This window comes from Eutrema salsugineum, unplaced genomic scaffold (assembly GCF_000478725.1).
Source record: "Eutrema salsugineum unplaced genomic scaffold, Eutsalg1_0 scaffold_21, whole genome shotgun sequence".
NCBI lineage: Eukaryota > Viridiplantae > Streptophyta > Magnoliopsida > Brassicales > Brassicaceae > Eutrema > Eutrema salsugineum.
The window spans coordinates 979081-986086 of NW_006256821.1; the positions used below are offsets into that span (position 1 = coordinate 979081).

The window sequence follows — 7006 nt, forward strand, 5'->3', positions numbered from 1 at the left end:
CACGTCCAAGACAAGTTGTGGGAGCTACTGATGAGGCCAATGCTCAAGGTCAAAGACATGGGATTCAAGCTCCAACACCTGAAAACGATTTTGAGATCAAGTTTGGCTTGATCAACATGGTGCAATCAAACAGGTTCCATGGCTTGGCAGTAGAAGACCCACTAGATCACATTGACAACTTTGATAGAGTTTGTGATCTAACTAAGATGAATGGAGTGAGTGAGGACAGTTTCAAGTTGAGGCTGTTCCCTTTTTCTCTAGGAGACAAAGCTCATCAGTGGGAAAAGTCTCTACCTCAAGGATCAGTCACAACATGGGAGCAATGCAAAAGAGCATTTCTAACCAAGTTCTTCTCTTCATCAAGAACAGCAAGGTTAAGAAATGAAATCTCAAGTTTCATTCAGAAGAACCATGAATCATTTTGTGAGGCTTGGGAAAGATTTAGAGGGTATACCATGCAATGCCCTCACCATGGATTCTCAGATTGTCAGCTGCTAAGTACCTTCTACAGAGGTGCTTTACCAAAGGTCAGAATCCTCTTGGACACAGCTTCAAATGGTAATTTTATGACCAAGGAAGTCAATGACGCCATGACCCTAGTGGAGAATGTAGCTCAAAGTGATGAGCTTTATGGATCAGACTTTGAAAGGAATTCAAGAGGAGCTGTGAGTGCTGAAGAGGAAAGGACAAGGAAAGACACCAAGTCTCTCAATGAGAAGCTAGACACACTTCTCTTAGCTTCTCATCAGTCAGCCAACTTTGTTAGAGATGTGAATCATGTGTTTCAAGACACATTTCAAAGGGAAGACATCACAGCTGAGGTGAACTTTGTAGGTGGCCAACAAGGTTACCAAAAGGGCTTTACCTACTACAAGAATCCCCCAAACCAGAACTTCTATCCTCAAAACACTCAACAACAAGGTTTTTTATCTCCCCAACAACAAAGTCTCCAACAGAACTCAGAGAATAAGGATCAAGAAGTGCAGAACCTGCTCCAGCAAATCCTCCAAGGTCAAGCAAATGGTGCCATGGACTTCAACAAGAAAATGGCAGAGATTAACAACAAGGTGGATTGCACTTATTCTGATCTTCTAACTCAACTTTCCACCTTGGCTTCCAAAGTCAAGACTCTAGAGAACAACAAGGGCCACTGCAGTTCTCAAGCTCAAAGATCTTTACCAGGGACATCAGTTGCACATCAAACAGAATACTGCAATGTCATCCTCTCAAATGCTGAGAATCATGCTGCTGTCCAAGAAATTGAGGATCTTCTCCATGGCAATGTCTCAAGTGAAAAATTCATGACAAAAGATGATGAGGACGCCATCATAGATGAGTTTGACTTCCTGTTCTGTGATCTCAATGAGGACATTGAGAAAGATGGTAGGGAGGCAGCTTCTTTTTATATGAGAAAGAATGATTCTGAGATTACTGAAAGAAAGGATCAGAGAATGGTTCAAGGAAGGATATCTGATGGAGTCTCTAGCACTGGTTCAACAAGGGCGAAACCCAAATCAATTACCAAGCTAGGTAATCCAGGAAAGTTTTCCATCTCATGCTCTCTTGGAAATTTGAAAGTGGACAATGCTTTGTGTGATTCTGGATCAAGCATCAGTGTAATGTCTTTAGACATGGTGGAGAGACTAGGGATCAAGAGTCTTAAGCATCACCCCATGTCAATTACCTTTGGAGATTCATCCTCAAAGAAGCCATATGGAATCCTTGAAGACTACCAATTGAAAATTGGTGAATGCACAGTTCCAACAGATTTTGTAGTTATGAAGATGAAGAAGACAAAAGAGCTACCTCTTTTGCTTGGAACTCCATTTCTGAACACCACAGGAGCAAGGATGGACTTTGATACTCAAAGAGTGGTGCTTGCTAAGGTAGATGATGAAGTATCTTATCCTCTTAAGTCTCCTCTTGCTGGGTTTTGTGGAGTTATATCTGATGATTCTGATGAGTTGAAGCACTATGAGATGAAGTATGTGGGGAGTATTGGAACTATAGAAGAAGCTCAACCCCTTGCATCTGTTGAGAAGAAGAAAGAATCCTTAGTAAGACCTGATCTTGAGTTTGAAGGAGATTTCTTTAGTGATGATGAAGCTTGCTTGGAATCTTTTTCTCCTACACTAAGTGGGAAGGAGGTCAGCAACAACAAAAGCAATAGTTCAGGGTCTCAAGACAAGAACCCAACAAGCACCAAATCATTCACTCTTGGGTCCTCTTCTCAGGTGATAAAGCTCACTCCATGGAAGTTTGATGGTGGAGCTGTGGAATACAAGGTTAAAGGCATTGGAGGATCAAAACCTTTTGCAAAAGTCAGGGCAATCCTCACACAAGAGCTCATAGACAAAGGATCTGATGGTGTCCAAGAGCTGATGAACAAGGACCTAATGCTTGAATTCATGGACAAGACAAGGAGCATCAAAGCTCCTCCTCTCACTCACTAAGAAAAGAGTATGAAAAGTCAAACTTAGTGAGTTAAAACAAAGTGCTCTTGGGAGACACCCCAAACTTATCCTTTGTAAATATTCTTTTTAATGCTTTCTCTTGGTGTTTTTAGGATGTTTTGATGTGTCTTGTGGAGTGTGTTCAGGTTACACATGACCTGGTGTTCTTTAGCCTCCTGAGATTCACAATTCCACTACTCCTTTCCATCACAAACAAATCTGGTAACACTCCAAACTCCTTGTACATATGCATCTAGTTCTTTATTTCTCATTTTGCATCTTTCTTGCTTTTGCCTTTCACTCCTCTCTTATGCTTTTATAACACAAGGGACTGTGTTATTTAAGTGTGGGGGAGGGGTTTTGTGTTTACTAATCATGTTTATTCTGCTCTTATTTTGCTTTTCACTTTGAGTCTCATTTTGCATTCATCTAAGTGCATATAAAAAACCAAAAAAATGGAAAAATCTGAAAAAATTTCACAAAAAAATGTTCATTCTAGTTGCATTTCACATTTTTAAGATTGAGTCTAGTTGCATCATATAGGTTTCATTGTGCATGGGAGTAATGATAGGTTCTTTCCTTGAGAGTACATCACTTTGAGAATTTGGATTAAATATGCTTGTGAAATGACTTTTGTGCTTGCAAGGCTTGAAATGGTTTGAATCTGAGAAGCAAGTTTGAATTGAACTCAACTCTAATAAGTGAAAACCTTGAACTTGACTTGAAATTATCTTGTGATGCATTGTTTGAATAAGCTTGTGGATACCTATATACATATTTGAGCTAGAATCCTGTTTTTACCACCCTCTTCCTTAGCTCAAATAGCTTAGTCCACATCTGGATCAGTTTTCCTCACCTTGAACCCATCCTTCCTTCAAGCCAAATGTTTGTGTGTGATTGAAAGGCCACCTTGGATCAAACTTAGCAGAAAGTGTTAGGTTTAGAGCGACAAGGGCAAGTCTCATTGAGTGTTAAGTTCCATCATCAAGGAGCTGAGAGATTTGGCAAGAACTAAGTGTGGGGAGATACTTGTTGGTGAGTGGAAAAAGGAGAGATGCGTGGAAAAAGGAGAGTGGTGAGAACTAGGGGATAGAAAAAAAAAAAAGAAAAGAAATCAGTCTTGGAGTTTTGAGTCAAAGAAAGGGAGCTCTAGTGTTTTGAAAAGAAAGAGTCTAGCCTCTAAGTGAAAGGAAAAGAAAAGAAGCCAAAGAGCTCAAATGTTTTAAAAAGAAAGAAAAAGAGGCTAGAAGTTACAAAAGAAAGTGAAAAACAGCTATGTAAAGTTTGAACTCCAAGACTTGAGTGTGAAAATGAAAAGTGAGTCCCCTAGTGAGAGGAAAATGAGTGTGGAAAGTGAGGTTCTTGAGAGGTTGAGCAAGTGAGAAAGTTTTGAGTAGAGTGTGGGGTGGGATGAGTCCTTGCCCTTGTATGCATAGGTTGCTTTTTACCTTTAGCATTCTGCCAAAGTTTGATCATTCATAGAGAGATCCCCTTGCTGCATTGAACCCACTTAGGCGCTGATGAGACCATTTTAGTCTCATTACCTCACCCTAGCCAAACTTTGCTTGTTTGAACACTGCATCATTTGATCCACTTGGTAAAGAGCTTAATGAATGTCAAAGAGTTGAGGAATAAGAGAACTTGTGGAGATTACTGTTGAGTTGATACATCAGAGTATGGTCTTGCATTGAATATTGAGCATGAACCTTGAATTCTCTTAGTGGTCACTTTTCTCTTTCAAAGGAAAAATGAGCTCCCAATGCATTCAACCTTTTCCTCTCATTTGTTCCTTTTTTGCTTGAAGACAAGCAAATGATAAGTGTGGGGGAGTTGATATATTCATAAATTGCATCATTTAATGTACATATTCTAGTCCAAATTATGTCTCATTTGCATACATTTTAGGTCTTTAGGCATTGTTTTAGGACTTAGGAGATTGCATTAGGTCCAAGAGAGTTTTGCATGGTTTAGAGTGTTAAACAGGTGCTTTTGGAGCTTATTTGGAGTGGAGGATGTGATTCAGATGAAGAAATGGAGTTGAAATGATCAAAAATGGTGAAAAGGAGCAATTTTGGGTTTCTAGGCAAAATGATGTACTGATGGCCGAAGATTCTCGGCCAAAATCCTTCCCGCGGGTAGATCAGGAATCAGATCTCAAGTTTCACGCAGCACAATAACGAGAGCTTTAGTGAAGCTTGGGAACGGTTTAGAAGCTACACTAACCAATGCCCACACCACGGCTTCTCAGAGGCATCCCTCTTGAGTACTTTATACCGAGGTGCACTCCCCAAGATCAGAAACCAACTCGATACAGCTTCAAATGGGAATTTTCTTGGAAAAGAGATCACTGCGGCAATGGAACTAGTTGAGAACCTAGCCATGTCCAATGACACGTATGGAGAGGACTTTGATAGAGCAAACCGTACAGAGGGATCTAGTGATGAACAGCGCATGAAAAAGGATATAAGAGAGCTTCAGAGTAAGCTTGACAAGGTTTTGATGGAGACTCAAAAGCCAATACACTTTGTAGGCGAGTTTGATGAGCAAGGGCCAAGTTTTGACAATGTCAATGAAGATGGTCTAACACAAGAGGAGCTGAATTACATAGGGAATCAGCAGAGGTATCAGCGGTTTAACAACTACAACAGTAACCCAAACCTCTCATACAGAAACCCGAATGTAGCTAACCCTCAAGACCAAGTGTACCCTGCTCAACAACAACAACAAAGCTATGCTCAAAAGGCTCCTTTTCAGAATACCTTCCAGCCCAAGCAACAGTTCAGTGGGCAACAGCACGGCTACACTCAGCAGAATCAAGCGGCTCAGAGTAACAACTTCAACAACCAACCGCAGCAACACAAGTTTCCACCAGGGTTCCATCCGCAGCAGATTCAGGGAACGGGTCAGAATCAAATGGGGAACGACGTCTGTGGGATACTACAGCAACTGTTACAGGGCCAGCAAAGGGTTGAGAGCCAGCACGCGACAATGCAACAAGATATCAGAGAGCTTAAGCAGAATCAAGCTTCTACATCATCAAGAGGCCCAGCTTTACCAGGTAAACCGGAGCCGAACCCTAAAGAGTATGTGAACGCCATCACATTGAGGAGTGGTAAGGAATTACAAACTCCAACGCCTAAGACAAAGTTCATTGAGGCCAATGAGCAATTAGAGGGGGAGGCAGCCTCAGACGATGCGTGTAAAGAAGCGGTCTTAGAGAAGGAACCGATCAAGGACAAAGGAAAAGAGGTGGAAAAGACAACCGAGCTTGAAAAGCCCTATGTTCCACCACCACCTTATCAACCCAAGATACCGTTCCCAGGGCGTTTCAAAAAGAAAATCCTAGACAAGGCAAAGGCGGTCTTTGAGAAACACTTGGAGAACACGCAACTCACCTTACCCATTATAGATGCTTTCTTAGCTATACCCCAGCTTGGGAAGTTTCTAAAGGACGCGATCCTCAACAAGACAAAGGAGCTCCAGGGTATGGTGATACTGAACCATGAGTGCAGTGCCATAATACAAAGAAGATCTATACCAAGGAAGCTATCTGATCCGGGCAGCTTCACTTTGCCGTGTGCTTTAGGTCACCTGAAGTTCTCAAACTGTTTATGTGACCTTGGAGCTTCTGTGAGCTTAATGCCTTACACGGTGGCCAAGAGATTGGGATAAAAAAGCTACAAGCCAGCCAAGATCTCTCTTGTATTAGCTGATAGATCGGTTAGAACCCGGTGGGGTTGCTTGAGGATCTACCTTTGAGGATCGGTGAGATAGAAATCCCCACGGACTTCATAGTTCTTGAGATGGACGAGGAACCATTATACCCTATCATCTTGGGCCGACCGTTCTTAGCAACCGCAGGAGCCATAATAGATGTGAGATGAGGAATGATTGAACTACACATCGGTTCCGAGACTATGAAGTTCAACGTGAAGGAAATGATGAAGAAACCGACCATTGGAGGTCAGGTTTTCTATGTGGAGGTAATGGAGGAGCTGGCTGATGAGCTCCTTGAAGAGTTGAACGCAGAGGATCCGTTACAAGTGGTCTTAACGCGGGAACAAAGCGAGCACGGGTACTTGAACGAGGAAAGCGAGGTGTACAAGCGTCTTTTGGACCAACCGAGGGAACTTGGAGCTGAGGCGAGGTTTTTGGAGCTCCACACGAGCAGCCTCGACATTCTAGAAAGCGAGGAGTCAAAGGGAAAAGAAGAGACACCTCGGGATATCATGGCCGTGACAACTCATACCGAGGCCGATGGTAAACCGCGCGAGAATGAAGCAAAGGCCGAGGAAGCTGTTCCGGGCCAATGCAGCTTTGATGCCGATTGGAATGAGGCAGACGCACCCCCTGTTGAGCTCAAGCCTCTACCAACAGGGCTCAGGTATGCATTCTTAGGTCTAAACTCTACTTTTCCTGTGATCATAAACGATAACTTGCTTGAGCATGAGGAACATGCATTACTTAGTGAAATAAGGAAATTCAGGAGAGCCATAGGGTATTCCTTGGCTGACATTAGAGGAATCTCTCCTGATATATGCACCCACAGGATT

At 42.4% G+C, this 7006-nt stretch overlaps 2 non-coding genes across 2 annotated transcripts; both read right to left on the minus strand.

Annotated features, from left to right (window-relative positions):
• Window positions 1-371: 371 nt before the first annotated feature.
• Window positions 372-478, minus strand: LOC112086284. Its single transcript, XR_002899406.1, has one exon. It is a non-coding gene; the product is annotated as a small nucleolar RNA R71 (small nucleolar RNA).
• Window positions 479-4590: 4112 nt separating this feature from the next.
• On the minus strand, window positions 4591-4696 carry LOC112086291. The gene has a single exon (XR_002899413.1). It is a non-coding gene; the product is annotated as a small nucleolar RNA R71 (small nucleolar RNA).
• Between the last annotated feature and the right edge of the window lie 2310 nt (window positions 4697-7006).